At 35.7% G+C, this 19,752-nt stretch overlaps 1 pseudogene; it reads right to left on the bottom strand.

The window, feature by feature from the left end:
- Positions 1-13,156: 13,156 nt before the first annotated feature.
- LOC122728918 lies at positions 13,157-13,965 on the bottom strand (annotated as a pseudogene).
- Between the last annotated feature and the right edge of the window lie 5,787 nt (positions 13,966-19,752).

The raw sequence follows: 19,752 nt of genomic DNA, 5'->3' as shown, positions 1-19,752 counted from the left end.
GATGACTCAGAGATCTATATATCTAGTCTCAGTCATTCAAAGTGAATTTCTTGGGGCGGCTAGGTGGCGCAGTGGATAAAGCACCGGCCCTGGATTCAGGAGTACCTGAGTTCAAATCTGGCCTCAGACACTTGACACTTACCAGCTGTGTGACCCTGGGCAAGTCACTTAACCCCATTGCCCCGCAAAAAAAAAAAAAAAACCAACCAAAGTGAATGCCTTGAAAACATCTCAAGCTCAACTAGTCCAAAATGGAACTCATTATCTATTTGATAGATAACTCAATTCCCCTCAGGCCCACCTCTTCTCCAAACGTCTATATTCCTGTCAGAACTGCCACCATAATTTCTAGTCTCCCAGATTCATAACCTTGTCATTATTCTCAACCCCTCACACTCCATTACCCCACATATATTATTTCATGGGCCTGGGTTTGTGTTTGGAAAGGAAATGTCTATAATAAGCTGGGGGTATTCCACAACCCCCATCATTAGCCAGATCTCAATGTTTCTACCTCCATAATATTTCCCTCCTCTCAAATCACACCTCAGCTGCCACCTCAGTACAAGTCCTCATTGCCTCTTGCCTAGATTATTGCAGCAGCCTCGTGATTGGTCTCCCTGTCTGTCAAAATTATTTTCCTTAAGTACATATCTGATCAATTATTCCCCTACTTGACCAACGCTAGTAACTACCTATTTCCTCCAGATTAAAATATATAAACTCTTCTGTTTGTCCCAACCTGACCTCAATCCTATCATTACAGACTGATCTTCCTGACATGGCAATTGTGCCAAATTGGGCCTTTATCTTTTCCCACAACCAAAACACTCTATCTATTTTGCTTTTGTATTAGCCATGCCCCATCACTGCCCCCTCCTCACCTCAGCCTCATAGAATACCTCTCTTCCTTCAAGACACAACTTGCCTTCTACATGAAAACTTTGCTGATTCCACATACACACCCATCAACTCATAATACCCTTCCTTCCAAAGTACCTTGTACTAAAATACTTTTATTTTTCTTTATATTTTTATACATTTATATATGTCCTTTTTGTCTTCCTCCTTAGGATGTAAGCTCCTTTAGAAGGAAAGCAAGAAAGTGAGGAAAAAAAGTTTTACATCAAGTTTCTCTTATGATAAAGACCTCATTTCTCAAATATATAGGGAACTGAGCCAAATTTATACAAATAAGAGCCATTCCCCAGTTGATAAATGGTCAAAGGATATGAACAGGCAGTTTTCAAAAGAAGAAATCAAAGCTATCAATAATCACATGAAAAAAATCTCTAAATCACTATTCATTAGAGAAATGCAAATTAAAATAGCTCTGAGCTACCATCTCACTCCTGTCATATTGGTTAATATGACAGAAAAAGAAAATGACAAATGATGGAGGGGATGTGGGAAAATTGGGACTCTAATGCACTGTTGGTGGAGTTGTGAACTGATCCAACCATTCTGGAAAGCAATTTGGAACTATATCCAAAAGGCTATAAAACTTTGCATACTCTTTGAACCAGCAAAACTAGGTCTGTATCCCAAAAAGATTTTTTTTAAAAGGGAAGGACCTATATATACAAAAATATTTATAGCAGCTCTTTTAGTGGTGGCAGAGAATTGGATATTGATGGGATATCCATCAGTTGGGGAATGGTTGAACAAATTATACATGATTATGATGGAATATTATTGTGCTATAAGAAATAAGCAATCAGATTTCAGAAAAACCCGGAAAGATTTATATGAGCTTGTGCCATGAAGTGAGCCGAACCAGGAGAACATTGCACATAGTAACAGCAATATTGTAAGATGATAAACTGTGAATGACTTCTGTATTCTCAGCAATACAAAGATCCAAGACAATTCTGAAAGACTTATGTTAAAAAAAATGCTACCTACCTCTAAAGAGAGAACTGATGAACTTGGAATATAGATTGAAGCATACTTTTTAAACTTTATTTTGCTTGCTTTTTTTGCAGCATGGCTATATGGAAATGTTTTGTATGACTTCACATGTATAATTGATATATTGTTTGCCTTCTCAAAGGGGAGGAAGGAAGAGAACTCAAAGTTTTTTTTTAAAAAAGGAATGAATGTTAAAAATAAATAATTTAAATTTTTTAAAAAGAATGTAAGTAAAAAAAAAAAGAATGTAAATGCCTTCTCCTTTCATTCTGATGATGAATTACCTTACCATGATAGACAAGTGATGGACTCAAGATGCAAAATATTATATCTATACATTTTCAAATACTACTAATGTGGGAATTTGTTTTCTTTTACTACTACTCATATTTATTACCAGGATGCCAAAGTACTCTAAATCTGAGGCTGAGAATGAGTAGTTTAAAATCACCATTTCTGATCCTTAATTTCCTGAGTGGAAGTGAGTGAGGGTTGTCTTCTTTACCCATTCAGTGGCCTCATCTTTCAGGCGTAACCCTCTCAGGTGTCCCCTTGAAAAGAAATGGAGTATATTAGCTAATGAATTAGGTCATGGTGAATTAATAATAAGCAGCAGCTAACATTTAGAGTACCTGCCATGTGCTAGGCACTGTACCAAGCACATCACAGACATAATTCATTGCTGGGAGAGAGGTGCTATTATTATCTCCATTTTATAGATGAGGAAGCTGAGACAAACAGAGGTTAAGTGATTTGTTCAGGATCACTCAGCTGGTAATTGTCAGAGGCCATATTTGAACTCACGTCTCTTCAACTCCAGTCCCAGTCCTCTATCCACTGCACACCTAAGCTGTCCCCATTATATGCCATTATACTGCATATGTGTCAAAAAGTAAATAGCAGGGCAGCTAGGTGGCGCAGTGGATAGAGGCACTGGCCCTGGAGTCAGAGTACCTGAGTTCAAATCCAGCCTCAGAGCCTTAACACTTACTAGCTGTGTGACCCTGGGCAAGTCACTTAACCCCAATTGCCTCACTAAAAAAAACAAAAAAAAAACAAAACAAAAAGTAAATAGCACAGTTAAATGAATTCCTCTTGGTTCAGTTAGTTACCCTGCTCTCCGAGGACTTGTTTAAGGAGTGAGGGGCATACCAAGTGGGGCAGAGGTCGGGGAGCAGGGAGTAGCAGCGAAGAGGTAAGTAGAAGAGAGTTATAAATAAGTCTTCACTACCCCTCAGTATGCAAACATTTCTCAGCTACCTGAGTATCAGCTTTTCGCTCCTGATTAGACTAGAAAGAATTTGCTTTTTTATTACCTTTTCCCCCATGTACCAGATCCACAAGGATTACTACACTTAAAAAAAATTACCTTGACAAAAGATCCTTAAAAAAAAAAAAAGCATGTAGGCTCCTTTAAGTAGGGATTGTTTCATTCATTTTATCTGTTTTCCCAGTGCCTGGCACACAGTAAGTGTTTGTTGATTATTTTTGGTAAAATACTGTAAAGACTGTGATGATTACATCTGAAACTTGTACACTACCTAATCTCCCTTGGCCTCAGTTGTTTTCTCTGTAAAATGAGGGGGATAGACTAGGTCCCTTCCAGATGTAGATCTATAATTCTAAGAACCTTTCCTGACTGAGCCAAAAAAAAAAAAGTTTCTGTTCTTGGGAGTGGCTGATTACAAGCAAAATTACATTTATACTTATTCCCAGGCTATAAATGTTGTCTGTGAACACTTTAAATGAAATTCTAAGTTTTCCAATTTAAAAAATAAAACAAGAAAAATAAAACCTCAACATCCGAACAGACATATTTTTCTGGCATTTAGGTAAATTCCATCTGAATAGTAATGGAGTTTTAATTGGTCTTATTCCTCCATTTTAAAAATTTTAGGCTCTAACCACAAGCATAATTTGACACTTTATTCAATAAGTATTAACAAAGCACTTGGTTTTCCTTAAGCCCTATGATAGGCTTAAGATATGCCCTATCATAGGGTAGCTAGGTGATATAGTACACAGAGCACCAAGCCTAGAGACAGGAAGATCTGAGTTCAAATCCAGCTTCAGATACTATTAACTGTGTGACTCTGGGTAAGTCACTTAACCTCTATTGCCTCAGTTCCTCATCTATAAAATGGGAACACACACTGGAGAAGGAAATGGCAAACCCACTCCAGTATCTTTGCCAAGAGAAGTTCATGGACAAAATCCATGTAGAGTCAGACACAACTAAACAACGAGAAATTATAGGCTTAATAGTAGAATTCTAGGTTTTTACCACTAAAGCAAGGAAAGAAATCCTGTGAAAATATGAACATGCTATGCAATCCTGTCTCATGATAGTCAAATCACATATTCCTACATCTATTTTGATTTGATTTGATTTGAGGGTGTGAAGAATGAAAGAACAAAGGGGCAAGGAATTCAAGGGTGGAGAACAGTGCTCTACTTGTTGAACTGGTTTAACTATTGAATCAAAATTACAAAGAGAGCAAAGTGAGACTAAAAGATGAGTGATGGATTAAGAGGTATAGATAGGAAAGGAACTGGAACTGTGATTTCATTGTTATAGGGAATGTCCAGGTTAAGAAATGCCCTTTACCAATGCTGGTTAATACCTTCTCTGCAATGAATGAAGCATCATTGAGCATTTAGTATGTGCTAACCATTGTACAAAACCTGAGGTTTCAAGTAGAAAAATCCAGACAGTCCTTGTTTTCAAAGAGCTCACACTCCAATTAGGGGAGAAAGCCTGTAATAGAAAGTTCTGCTGCTGGGCAGATGGCAAGGCCCAGGAGTCTTTAAGCTATATCAGGTCAAATGACAGTGCCAGGGACTGTAAGACATAGAGACTGGCAAATAGTAAGGCCTGGAGGTCCCCAGGAAGCAATGGCAGGGCAGATGGTAAAGCTCAGTTTTCTTCTATCTGACTGCAAAGAATAGAGAAGTTGGCAGTCAAATATCTTGGATTGATTCTGGGCAGTCTGGCTGAGGGAGGAGTCAAAGGAAATAGGTCTTCCTACCACCTTGTTTTCCCCGACAGTGAGAAGTAGGGGTGTGGATAGGTCACTGGGGAGTGGGCCTGCCTACCTGTCCCAAATAGATTTTTATAATTTGAGACAGATGCCTGGAACATTGGGAGATTGAATTGACCAGAGGCACACAGTCAATATGTGTTAGAAATGGGACTTTAACCCAGGTCTTCATGGCTTGAAGGAGGACTCCCTATCCACTATGCCATGTTGTCTTCCTGGCAAAAGACTGGCATTTAAGGTGAGGAGGAAGAACAGGTTTGGGAGTCAGGCAGTGGTACAGTTAGTTATTAAAATGTACTAGGAGATGGTAGGCCAAAAAACCTAATAAAATGGTTGTCTAGAAAAACTGAGTTCCCAGTTATTTTATGTTCTGAACTTTTTGTTAATTTTAGATCCTCTCACCCAAGAAATATGTGGGAAAAGGAATCAAAATGTAAATATCAGAAAATAATAAAAGTTGGAATGTCTATGGCACTTTAATGTTTGCAAAAAGCTTTACATAGATCATCTCATTTTATCTCCATAACCATGTGAGGTAGATGCTATTATTTCGCTATTTTATACATGAGAGAAATGGCACTGAGAGAAGTTAAGTGATTTGCCCCAGGTCTTACAGCTAGTAAGTGAAGAGGAGTAAACTCTAGGAATCAAGTGTGAGGACTCCACGTGGAAAGAGTGGAGCTTCCAGCTCTATATTACCTGAAGTTAAGTTGCCTTTGACACCCATATGTTATAGGTATGCTTCAATATCATTATACTCTAAGTATGAGACTGTGCTTCCTGTGGGTACTGTGTGTATAATAGTTGGAACTTTTTAAATTATTGTTCTTGCTGTACAAGTTAATAAATATCTTTGCTAAGAGCTAATTGATTCCATCGACAATATGAAACACACTGATGGGGGTTCTTGAACACAGCAGTATAGACCTGCAGCATTACCTCTTGAACCCAAGATGCCTTTCTGAGTATTCTCAGTAAATATCCTGCTGTAAAAGGTAGTTGATGTTAATTTGTCAGATGATATTTGAGTAATTATCATGGAATCAATTATATAGGGAATAAACTTACTAGCACTTGTAATTGCTATGGTATGGGGGGGAGGGGAGCGGTACTCAGCAGAATGGGAACTCTAGGTAATAGCATTAAAAGAACCTCATAGACCCTTAGTAGTATCCCTAGAACTCTGTAAATGGGACATAACTTGGTACGCTATGGGAACTGGACTTGCCAATGGGAGTAGGAATTGGGGTAAGTATTCCCAGAGTCTATAAGGGCTATGCCAGAATTTACCCAAGAACAAGAAATAAGTTAAAAAATCTCTCCCTAGGGCAGCTAGGTGGTGCAGTGGATAAAGCGCCTGCCCTGGATTCAGGAGGGCCTGAGTTCAAATTTGACCTCAAACACTTGACACTTACTAGCTGTATGACTCTGGGCAAGTCACTTAACCCTCATTGCCCTGCAAACAAACAAACAAACAAATCTCTCCCTATCCAAACTAAATGGGGAAATTATGTGCCAGTTGAAGTCATTCTGCTTTATGACTGATAACATGAATAGTTTAAAACACATTATAGTAGTATGGCTAAAAGGCTGGCTTTAAAGTTAGAAGACCTAGATTAAATCCTGCTTTAACAAATGCAAGCTGTGTGACCATGGGCAAATCACCAGACTCTCAAAACCCCTCAGATAACTTCATGACTTATAAGATACAAATGAGTTGCTGATCTGCAACTTCTTCTGATGGAAGAACTTTCTACACAGTTTCCTTATACTGATGAAAGCATAGGCATCTACTCCTCTCAATAAGTTAGAATGGTTGCAAGTGCAGCACCTCTTTCTAGTTTACTACCCCAACTTGTACAAAAACTGCTGGGAAAACTAGAAAGTAGTCTGACAGATAGTCTAGGTATAGACCAGCATCTCACACTATACAAAATAACTTAACCTTGGTGCATCGTTTAGACAATAAATGTGACATCATAAGAAAATTACTAGAATGTGGAAGAAATTACCTGTGAGATCTATAGATAGAGGAAGAGCTCATGAACAAACAAGAGATAGAGAGGTTCTCAGAAGGCTGAATGGACAATTTTTATTTAAAAGGTTTTGTATAAACAAAAATCAATACAGGTAAAATTGGTAGAAAAGCAGGAAAACAGGAAAGTTTTTGTAGCATGTTCCTCTGATAAAGGTCTCATCTCTAAAATATATAGGAAACCGAGTCAAATTTGTAATCAAAGGGCCATTCAAGGGATATTGTTGGACACTTTTCAGAGGAAGAAATTCAAGCCATGAATAGTAATAAAAATGCCCAAAATTACTAATAATTAGAGAAATGCAAATTAAAACAATTCTGAGGTCCCACCTCACACCTGTGAAATTGACTAAGATGACAAAAAATAAAAATGACAAATGTTGAAGGGGCAATGGGAAAACAGGTACTTCAATGCACTATTGGTGGTACTGTAAATTAATCCAATCATTCTGGAAGGCAGTTTGGAACTACGCCTAAAAACCTGCTAAACTTGGCATACTTTCTGACCCAGTAAGAGTGCTACTAGGTCTATACCCTAAACAGATCAAAGAAAGAGGAAAAGGACCTATACATGCAAAAATATTTATAATAGCTCTTTTTGTGGTGGCAAAGTATTGGAAACTGATGGGCTGCCCATCAACTGGAAAATTGCTGAACAAGTTATGATATATAAATGTGATGGAATACTATTGTTCTTTAAGAAATTATGAAGGGGATGCTTTCAGAAAAACCTGAGAAGACTTGTAAGAAAGGATACAAAGGGAAGTGAGCAGAACCAGAACAAGTACAGTAACAGCAATATTGTAAAGATAATCAAGACTAAAAGACTTAGGAACTGATCAATATAACAATCAAACACAATTCCAAAGAACTAATGATAAAATATGTTATCTACCTCCAGATAGAGAGCTAATGGATTCAGTGTAAATTGAAGCATATTTTCTTCTCTTTCTTCCTTTGTTCCCTTCTCTCTCTCTCTCTCTCTCTCTCTCTCTCTCTCTCTCTCTCTCTCTCTCTCTCTCTCTCTCTCTCTCTCTCTCTCTCCCTCTGCAGGGCAATGCCCAGGGTTATACAGTTACCTAAGTGTCCAGTATCTGAGGCTGGATTTGAACTCAGGTCCTCCCTGAATCCAGAGCCAGTGTTTTAACCACTGTGCCACCTAGCTGTCCCCTCTTCTTTTTTTAGATGGAGAATTGGCTAATGAGAAGTTTATTTTGCATGATTTTTATATGATATGATATATATATATATAAAATCTTAGAAAGATGATACATTTGTAATGGGTTTTGTTTTTCTTGCCTTCTCAAAGGGTGAGGAAGGAGAGAATTCAGGATTGGAATAAAATTAAAATTGAATTTTTAAAAATTACCAGTATTTTCCACATTTAAAATTAAACTGCCCCTTAAAAATAACTATAAGCTTTAAAATCTTTAGGAGTATATCTACAAGATTCACTCAGGAACTATATATATGTATATAACTATAAAACACTGCAGAAATAATAGAAACTAGAGAAACATTAATTGCTCATAAGTAATCAATAAATATATGAGTAATATAATAAATATACGATATAATAAAAATGATAATACTAACTAAAGTAATTTATTCTTTCTTGTGCCAATAAAATTCCAAAGAACTATTTTGTGGACCTAGAAAAAAAAACAACTATAATTCATATAAAGGAACAAAAGGTCAAGAATTTCAAATGGAATAATGAAAAAAAAGTAGGGCATTTGTCAGTGTCAAATCACAAACTGTACTACAAAATATTAATCATTAAAACAATTTAGTACTGGTCAAAGAAACAGAGAAGTCAAGCAGTGGACCCAGATTAGCTACATAGCATAAAAAGGTAAACAAGCAGTAACATAGTGTTTGATAAACCAAAAGATCACAGTCACTAGGGGACGGTATATTCACCCATTTGAACAAAAACTAAATGATAGTCTGGCGGAAATTTACGATTAGACCATACATTATATACTGAGATAAATTCTGAAAGGATACATAACCTAGACATAAAACATCACATTAAAAAAAAATCAGAGGGGCAAGGAATAAATTACCTTTTGGATCTATATGGTTAGGGGAAGACTACATGACTAAACAAGTGATTAAGTGGGTATTTTTGATTATATAAAATTTTTAAATGTTTGCACAAAAAATTTAATGTAGTAAAAATTAGAAGAGAAACAGGTTGCTGGGGAAAAAATCTTTGCAACAAGTTTCTCTAAAAATGATCTCATATTTAAAATTATATAGAAACTGGTTCAAATTGATAAGACCAAGGGTCAGCTAAGTGGCACATCGCACTAGGTAGGCAGAGCACTGGCTCTGAAGTCAGGAGGACCTAAGTTCAAACCCATCCTCAGACACTTGACACTTAGTAGCTATGTGACTCTGGGAAAGCCACTTAACTCTGACTGCCTCAAACATCCGGGACCATCTCCAGTCATCCTAATGTATATCTTGCCACAGGACCCAGATGGCTCTGAAGGAGAAAGTGAGGTTGGTGACCTTGCACGCCTCCCTCACTTAAATCCAGTTCACTGCAAGTCATGATGATGTCATGGTCTCTTAGAGAATGAAAGAGAAGCAACCAAAGACCAAGAAGTCATTCCCCCTGTAGGTTAATGGATATGTATAGCATTAAAAGAAAGAAATCCAAGCTATTAATGGAAATATATATGCAAAATGTTCTAAATCATAATGATTAGAAAAATTAAAATTAAAGGGAACTTTGATGTTCCTCCTCTTATCTATTAAATGTGAGGGTAGCAAAATAGGAAAAATGATAAATGTTAGAAAAGTTATTGCATTGTGGTGAAGTTGTTAATTAGTCCGACATTCTGGGAAACAATTTAGAATATGCCCAGAAAATTTGCAGAGTGTACATAACCTTTGACACAGCTATAGGCACTACAAGACCTATACCCCAAAGAAATAAACGACAAGAGAGCAAAGACTCTAGATGTACAAAAATATTTGTAGCAATTACCTTTGTTAGTCCAAATTGAAAACTAAGGTTATATCGGTTATTGGGGAATGGCTTAATAAATGATGGTAGTTAATGTAATGTAAATAAGAAATGATAAAGTAGATAATGTCAGAGGAAACTAAACAATTTCGGAATTAGAAGTAATAACTAGTAGGAACTAGAACAATTTATACACATGATACCATGGATAAAGAAAGCAACTTAGAAGACTTATTGTTTTTTGTTTTTGTTTTTTGCAGGGGCAATGAGGGTTAAGTGACTTGCCCCAGGGTCCACACAGATTTGAACTCAGGTCCTCCTGAAATCCAGGGCTGGTGCTTATCTACTGCACCACCTAGCTGCCCCCTCTTTGAAAGACTTTAGAACTCTGATCAATGCAATGATAACCAGGTCTTCAAAAGAATAAAGATAAAACATTCTATTTACCTTCTTTCCCAGAGAAATAATGAACTTAAGGTATACATTTTCAGACATTGCTAATGTGGGATTTGTTTGGATTTCTCCATGGCCAGTCTCACATTTAACTATGCAAGTTATATCTGACTAGGTAAATTCCTGAATGGATGAGGTTTTAAGTGTACTTTTAGAGAAAAAACACAATTATTTTATATCATGTTCATTTTAGTTTACAGTAAATCTATCTTTGGGGCCTACCTTAAATAGGTACCACTGTTCCCTTAGGCGACGATGCTGTACACATGCGAAATGAGATGTAAGAAGGAACACTTGCACATATAGTGGAAAGAGCACTGACTCCAGAATTAAGAAACAGGGTTTAAACTCCCAGCCCTATGACTTGAATAAGCCACTTTCACTGAACCTTAGCTTTCTCATCTGTAAAATTAAGGGATTAGACCTAAATGACTTTGGGAGTCCCTTGTAGTTCTCAATCTATGATCTATGGATTAATTTACCTCCCCATAATTAGCTTTGCACCTCTATATACAAACTAGCTTCAGTTATTGTATGTGCAGAAGTCATCAAATTGGATCCCAAACTATATAAATGTTTATTCTTTTCTTTTCCATTTTGAGCTGTAAAAAATCAATGAAAAGTCACAGTGCATTTTTCTAGCTCAGGGCTAGCTCATCTTAGGAGAACAGAGAGATGAAAAAAGAGAGCATTCCAGATATTCGGATGGGGGGAGCCAGTGAAAATGCCAGGAGATAGGAGATGGAGGGTCTTGTTTGAGGAATAGAAAGGAGGCCAATGTTACTGTGTTGCAGAGTTGGAATTGGAGTGTAAGGTGTAAGAAGACTGGTAAGATGGAGGGAGAAGCATCTTATGAAGGGCTTTTGGAAGCCAAACAAGTTTTTATGTTTGATCTTGGAATGATCAGATCTTTGCTTTGGAAAGATGACTTTTGGGGGGCGGGGAGTGAGGCAATTGTAAGTGACTTGCCCAGGGTCACACAGCTAGTAAGTGTTGTGTCTGAGGCCGGATTTGAACTCAGGTCCTCCTGAATCCAGGGCCAGTGCTCTATCCACTTCTCCACCTAGCTGCCCCCTGGGAAGATGACTTTGAAAGCTGAGTAGAAGATAAACTGGAGGGCTGAGAAATTTGTAGTAGGCAGACAACCAGCAAGTCAACGGGTGGGGCCATGTAGGGACCCATTGGTGAAAAGACTTATTATAGCTTTTGTAAAACAAAAGATAAAATACCTTGCCTAAATTTCTCCCCTACCCCCTCCTAGAAAACCACCCCCTAAAACAATTTTTTTAATGAAAAAGAGGAGTAAGAGGAAAAAATTAGCAAAATCAACAAATACCTTTCAAAAAAATCTGACATTATGTATGCAATGTTCCATACTGATGAACTCCTGTAGCCTGGTGATAGAGTAAGGAGAGTTGTCATGGCATATTTCATTTTGAGGTTAAGGCTTGTTTGTAAATTTTGCACCATTAAAAGCAATTATTTTGTGGTGTTCTCTTCATTCAAAACAGCATTGTAGTCATTGTGTATATTGTTTTCTTGATTCTTCTTCAATTTACATCATTTCATGTAAGTCTTTCTACGGTGCTTTGTATTCATCATATTTGTTGTTTCTTAGCAATAAGACATTATTTTCTTATACCATAATTTGTTTAACCATTCCCCAACTGATCTTCACTACTGCAAAGTGTATATGAGGCCATTATTATTGTTGTTATTATTCATGACATCCTTGGGGTACATACTTGTTAGTGGGGTCTCTGGGTTAAAGTTGTAGACATTTCAGCCTTCTTATTTACTTAATTCCAAATTATTTTTCAGAATGGCTATACTAATTCACAGCTTCACCGACAACTTTAGTTGTTTTTCCATAATTACTTTAACATTAATATTATTTTTGTCATCTTTGCTAATTTGCTAGGTGTGAGATAAAACCTCAGGGTTGTTTTGATTTTCATTTCTCTTATTTGTATTTGGTAAATGATTTGGAGCTTTCTTTCATATGATTCTTAAAAATTTGTAATTCTTTTTTTTCTTTTTAGGGGCAATGAGGGTTAAGTGACTTGCCCAGGGTCACACAGCTAGTAAGTGTCAAGTGTCTGAGGCTGGATTTTAATCCAGGGCTGGTGCTTTATCCATTGCACTACCTAGCTTTACCCTGGAATTTTTAATTCTTTAGGGAACTGATTTCAAATCCTTTGACCACTTCTCTATTGGAGAATGGCTTTTGGGCTTATATATTTCTGTTAGTTGTTTATATATCCTGGATACCAAATCTTATCTGAGAAATTTTATACAAATTTTTTTTTCTATTCCACTACTTCCCTAAATGCATTTATCTGTGCGAAAGCATTTCAATTTCATGTCATCAAAATTACATATTTTATCTTTCATAATTGCCTCTGCCCTTTGATAAAAATTCATTTCCCACACATGCCTCTGAAAGGTATATGATCTCTTTTAAAATTTTTTTCTTTTCTTTTTTAAAAGTTATATTTGTGAGTTCCAAGTTGTCTTCCTCCCTCCCTCCAAACCCTGCTTTAGAGGCCAACATTTGTGTGTGTGTGCATATGTGCGTGTATGTGCGTTCTCTTGAAGTAGATAGCATTTTCCTTCATAAGTCCTTCGTAGGTGATTTGACATTTTATATTACTCAGAACACCTTGCTCATTCACAGTTATTCTTCAAACATTGATGTTACTGTGTAAAACGTTCTCTTGGTTCTGCTTGTTTCATTCAGAATTGTTTGATGAAGATAACAGCTTGGGTAATAGCCAGCATTTCATACAGATCACACAAGGTATCTAGCTTCTACTCCTCTTGTTCCACATTTATGTAAAACTGATGAATGCCTTCCAATGTCAACTCCTTTTCTTGACTAGAATCTTGATAGGTTGCCTCATAAACTTCTTGGTCACTTCTAGGATATCTTAGGTGGTGCCTGAGTATTACCACTGAGTTTCTGGAAGATATCATAGATCTGGTCCTTAAAATCACAACTCAATATTTTGTTTGCTTCATCCAGAACAAACATCTTGATGTATTTAGGAGATAAGTATTGCTGGTTAAGCACATCAAAAACACTGCCTGGGGTGCCTACGATGATGTGAGGAGCTTCCATCTGCAACTTCTGAACTTCAGCCCAAACGTTTGTTCCTCCAATGCAGGAATAGCACAAAGCACCCACGTAATCTCCACGTGCCATCACTACCTTATGACTCTGTTGCTTTCTAATGAGTACCAAAACCAAGGCCTGTGTGGCCTTTAAGTCTAGTTCAATCTGTTGCAAAATGGAAATGGCAAAGGTAGCAGTCTTCCCAGTGGAAGATCACATCATAACCCTTGGTACAAGGAAGAATTGCATATTGCTGAATAGCAGATGGCTTCTCAAAACCATAGGCATATATACCCCAAAGAAGAGATTCTGAGAGGTTCATACTATCAAAGCTATCCACAATCTCATTCCAGTTACTCTCAATGACACCATCAGGGTCCATTCTATCAGGGCCTTTGTCTCTGGATTGGGAATCCTGACTCACAGACATGATCCTGGGAACTAGTTGATAATGTTTTAGAGTATTTTTATATGACTATCTATATCTATCTATCTATCTATCTATCTATCTATCTATCTATCTATCTATCTATCTATCTATCTATCTATCTATCTATCTATCTATCTATCTAATGTGATAAAATAATGGAATTTGGCAGATGCCCAGGGGTCCCACCTGAATGATCTAGTACTGTTTGGGAAACCTGCTAGGTACCTAATTGGTATGATTGAATATGGGTCACACCTGGCCTGCCCTGAGTGACATATGCTGCTGATATCAGCAGGGGAACCACTCTACGACATCCAGCTTGAAGGACCTCCCTTTTGGGGGAAGGAGAGTAAAGGTAGAAAAGGGAACACTCGCTGAGGGGAGCTCGTCTTTCCTGTTGGTGAGCTTTCTAGAGCAGACTGCAGAGGGGCTGCACAGCTGTTTCCTATTGAAACTATGGACCCCAGGTGGTGAGTTAATAAAAATGGGTCCAGCTCTTTGAATTAGCTGAGCTGGAAGCAAGTTTGGGGATTGTGTCGGTCTTTGCTAGAGCCAGAGAGCTTATCCATTTTTCTCTTTCCCTATTTCTCTTGTCCTTGACTTAATTAATTTCACCTTTGCTGTGTATTTTATTCCCATTAATAAAACCTGATTTGTTTGTGGAAAAGAGGTTAAACTCCTTTCTTATTGGCCGGGGAGAAATAACTAAAAAAGGCAGTTTGGAAGGGAGGAAATTTTGTACCTAGAGGTCCCTCACTATTTTCTGAACCCCAATATTATGGCAAGCCACCCAATTAACTCTCCCCATATTAAATTTGGCCCCTACACTATCTATCTATCTATCTATCTATCTATCTATCTATCTATCTATCTATCTATCTATCTATCATCTATCACTTGAATTTCTTTTTCCAAAAACTGCCTGTTCATATTCTTTGACAAATTAGCAATTGGGGAATGGTTCATATTCTTATATATTTGATTCATTTCTCTCTATATATTTGAGATATGACACCTTTATCCAAAAAACTGTCTATAAAATTTCCCCCAAGTTTTCTGCTTTCTTTCTAATCTTTGCTACATTGGTTTTATTTGTACAAAGATTTTTTAACTTAATGTAATCAGAATCATACATTTTATATCCCACAATGCTCTTATTTATTCATAAATCCTTCTACTACCCATAAATCTGATAGGTGATATGTTCCATGCTCTTTTAGTTTATTTATGATATCTCCCTTTATGACTAGGTCTATATTCATTTTGACTTTATCTTTGTAAATGGTATAAGATATTGGTCTATACCTAGTTTCTGCCAGACTGCTTTCCAGTTTTCCAAGCAATTTTATAATAAATAATATAAATAAATAATGAGTTCTTATTCCAAAAGCTTAGATCTTTATATTTATCAAACACAAGGTAATTATAATCATTTATTTCTGTGTATTACAGACCTACTCTATTATACTGAGCCACCATTCTATTTCTTGACCAATACCAGATAGTTTTGATAACTACCACTCTATGATACAGTTTATGATATGGTACTTCTAGATCTCCTTCCTTTACATTTTCATTAATTACTTTTATATTCTTGATCTTTTGTTCTTCCAAATAAATTTCATTACTTTTTTCTAGCTCATTAAAGTAAATTTTTGGCAGTTTAAATAGGATGGCACTAAATAAGTAGATTAGTTTATGTAGAATTGTCATTTTTATTATAATGGCTTGGCCCACCCATGAACAATTGCTTTTTCTCCAATTATTTAAATCTGGTTTTATTTGTATAAAAAAAATTGTTTTATAATTGTATTTATATAGTTCCTGGATTTGTCTTGGCAGGTATACTCTCAGGTATTTTATATTGTTTACAGTTATTTTAAATTAAATATCTCTTACTATCTCTTCTTATAGGGTTTCGTTGGTGCTATATAGAAATGCTGATGATATATGTGGATTTTATTTCCTACTTTGCTAAAATTATTATTTCAATTAATTTTTAGTTGAATCTCAGATTTTTCAAGTATACATCAAATTGTCTGAAAAAAGAGATCCTTTTATTTCCTCATTGCCCATTCTAATTCCTTCAATTTCTTTTTCTTCTCTTATTACTATTGCTAGTATATTCTAGCACAATATTCAATAATATTGGTAAGACTGGGCATCCTTGGTTCAACCCTGATTTTATCAGTCAGGTTGCTAGATTACCCCTGTTACAGGTAATGCTTGCTGATGGTTTTAGGTAGATGTTTCTTAACATTTTAAGGAAAAATTGATTTATACCTATGCTTTCAAGTGTTTTCTTTTTAAATAGGAATGAGTGTTATATTTTGTCAAAAGCTTTCTGCATCCATGGATATATTCATATGATTTTTGTTATTTTGTTATTTTGTTATTGATATAATCAATTATGTTGCTTTCCTTATATTGAACCAGCTCTGCATCCCTGGTCACAATGTATAATCTTTGTGATATATGGTTGTAGTCTCCTAGCTAATATTTTATTTAGGATTTTTGCATCAATATTCATTAGTGAAATTGATCTATAATATTCTTTCTCTGTTTTTGCTCTTTCTGTTTTAGGTATCAGTACTCTATTCTTTCATTTTCAAAAGTTTGATAGGTCTCCCTTGTGTATCATTTCAAATAATTTCTTTAATACTGGAATTAGTTGATCTTTAAATGTTTGGTAGAATTCATATGTCAATCCATTTGGTCCTGATGCTTTTTTCTTAAGAAGCTCATTTATAGCCTATTCAATTTCTTTTTCTAAAATAGGTTTATTAGATAATCCATTTTTTCTTCTGTTAATCTAAGCAGTTCATGTTTTTGTAAGTGTTCTTCCATTTCACTTAAATTGTTAAATTTATTGGCATATAATTGAGTGAAATAACTTTGGATAATAATAAACATTTTATTTAAAGTTTTGAGTTCTATCCCTCCTTCCTTCCCTTCCCTCCACTGCCACAAGGCAGTAAACAATCAGATACAGGTTATACATGTGCAATTATGTAAAACAAAAATCATTTCTAATAATTGCTTTAATTTCATCCTCATTAGTGGCATATTCAGCCTTTTCATGTTTTTTGTTTGTTTGTTTTTGTTTTTTTGCAGGCAATGGGGGTTAAGTGACTTGCCCAGGGTCACACAGCTAGTAAGTGTCAAGTGTCTGAGGCCGGATTTGAACTCAGGTACTCCTGAATTTAGGGCCGGTGCTTTAACCACTGCGCCATCTAGCTGCCCCCAGCCTTTTCATTTTTGATACTAGTGATTTGGTTTTCCTCTGTCTTTTCTAAAATCATATTAACCAATGATTTATCTATTTTATTGGTTTTTTAAAATAACTTCTATTTTTATTCATTAATTTAATGGTTTTCTTATATTTGATTTTAATATCATCTTTAATATTCAAGGTTTCCAATTTGGTGTTTAACTATGGATTTTTAATTTGCTCTTTTTCTAGTTTTTTTTAATTGCGTACCCAATTTGTTCACTTTTTCTTTCTACATTTTACTGATGTAAACATTTAGAGACTTAAATTTTCTTCTAATTATCGCTTTTGCTGCATTCCACAAGTTTTGGTATGTTATCTCATTATTGTAATTCTGTTTAATAAAATTATTTTATTGTTTCTATGATTTCTTCTTCAACACCCTCATTCTTTAAGATTAGGTTATTTACTCTTTAATTAATTTTCTGTGTTTTCATGGTACTTTGTTAAATGCATTATGATCTGAAATGGATGCATTTTTTGTTTGTTTGTTTATTTGTTTTTTTAGTGAGGCAATTGGGGTTAAGTGACTTGCCCAGGGTCACACAGCTAGTAAGTGTTGAGTGTCTGAGGCCGGATTTGAACTCAGGTACTCCTGACTCCAGGGCCTGTGCTCTATCCACTGCGCCACCTAGCTGCCCCTGAAATGGATGCATTTTTAATATTTCTCTTTTTCTGTATTTGACCTTAAGGCTTTTATGCCCTAATATATGGTCAATGTACCACTGAGAAAAAGGTACATTCCTTTCTATTCCCATTCAATTCTCTCTAGATGTCTATCATATCTAGCTTATCTAAGATTCTATTCATCACCTTGACTTCTTTGTTATTTTCATTTTTTTCAGTTAGATTTATCTGGTTCTGAGAGGGGAAGGTTGAAGTCCCATTCTTATAGTTTTGCTAGCTATATTCACCTCTAACCCATTTACCTTTTCCTTTATAAATTTGAATGCTATAGCATTTGGTACATATGTGTGTCATATTGATATTACTTCACTATCTATGGTCCCTTTTAAGAGAATGTCATTTCCCTGCTTATCTCTTTCAATTAAATCTGTTTTACCTCTAACTTTTTTAGGATCATCCCATCATAATCAACTCAACCCCAACCCCTCTATTTATATATACTCTTTCTAACTACCCTAATAATAATAACATTCTTCAAAAAATTTTAATAGACATTTTTATTTAAGATTTTGAGTTCCAAGTTCTATTCCTCCTTCCCTCCCTCCCTTACCCCCTCCCTGAGGTGGTAAACAATCAGATATAGGTTATACATGTGCAATTATGCAAAATATTACCATATTAATCATTTTGTATAATCAATATCAGTTCTTTCTTTGGAGATGGATGGTATGCTTCCATGATAACATTATTAAGCAATACAAATATCATTTTCCATATAAGAAGTAAACAGTCTAACCTTAATAAATTGCTTATGATTAGTCTTTTATGTTTACCTTTTTTATGTTTCTCCTGATTCTTATATTTGTAAGTAAAATTTTCTGTTTAGTTCTGGTCTTTTACTGAAAGTCTTTTAATTCATTAAATATCCATTTTTTTCCTTTGCAGGATCACACTGAGCTGGCTAGGTAGTTATTGGTTGCTAACCCAGTTCCTTTGCTCCTTGGAATATTCCAAGACCTTTGGTCTTTCAATGTAGAAACTGCTAAATCTTCTGTTATGCTGACTGTAACTCCACAATATTTAAATTATTTCTTTCCCATTGCTTGTAATATTTTTCTCCTTTACCTGGGAGCTTTGAAATTTGGCTATAATGCTCCTGTGAGTTCTTATTTTAGAGTCTCTCAGACAATGATTGGTGGATTTTTTTTCAATTTCTATTTAACCCTCTATTTCTAAAACTTCAGGGCAATTTTCCTTAATAATTTCTTGAAATACGGCGTCTAAGCTCTTTTTTTGATCATGACTTTCAGCCAGCCCTACAATTCTCATATTATCTCTCCCTGATGAGATGTTTCATGTTCTCTTCCATTTTTTCTTTATTTTGATTTGTATTATTTCTTGATGTGTTATGAAGTCATTAGCTTCCCCTTGCCTAATTATAATTTTAAAGGAATTGTTTTCTTTGGTAAGTTTTTGGATATCTTCTTCCAATTGGTTGACTTTTCATAATTTTCTTGATTTTCTTGCATCTTTCTTACTTCTTTTCCCAATTTTTCCTCTAACTCTCTTATTTTATTTCTTTTCTTTCTTTTTTCTTTCTTTTTTTTTTGTGGTGAGGCAATTGGGATTAAGTGACTTGCCCAGGGTCACACAGCTAGTAAGTGTTAAGTGTCTGAGGCTGGATTTGAACTCAGGTCCTCCTGACTCCAGGGCCAGTGCTCTATCCACTGCACTACCTAGCTGCACTTTTATCCCAACTTTTAATTATTTCTGGCACCCTAAAATTCTCTTTGAGGGATTATTTAAAGTTATTTGGAGGGGGGGAAATTTGGGAGAATGAGTTAATTTCTTGCATTATTCTGCTATCTTCCCACAATTGTTTCCTCCTA

This window comes from Dromiciops gliroides, chromosome 5 (genome assembly GCF_019393635.1).
Source record: "Dromiciops gliroides isolate mDroGli1 chromosome 5, mDroGli1.pri, whole genome shotgun sequence".
Taxonomy (NCBI): Eukaryota; Metazoa; Chordata; class Mammalia; order Microbiotheria; family Microbiotheriidae; genus Dromiciops; species Dromiciops gliroides.
Note: the sequence above shows the minus strand (reverse complement) of the source record. Positions and strands in the feature narration are given on the sequence as shown.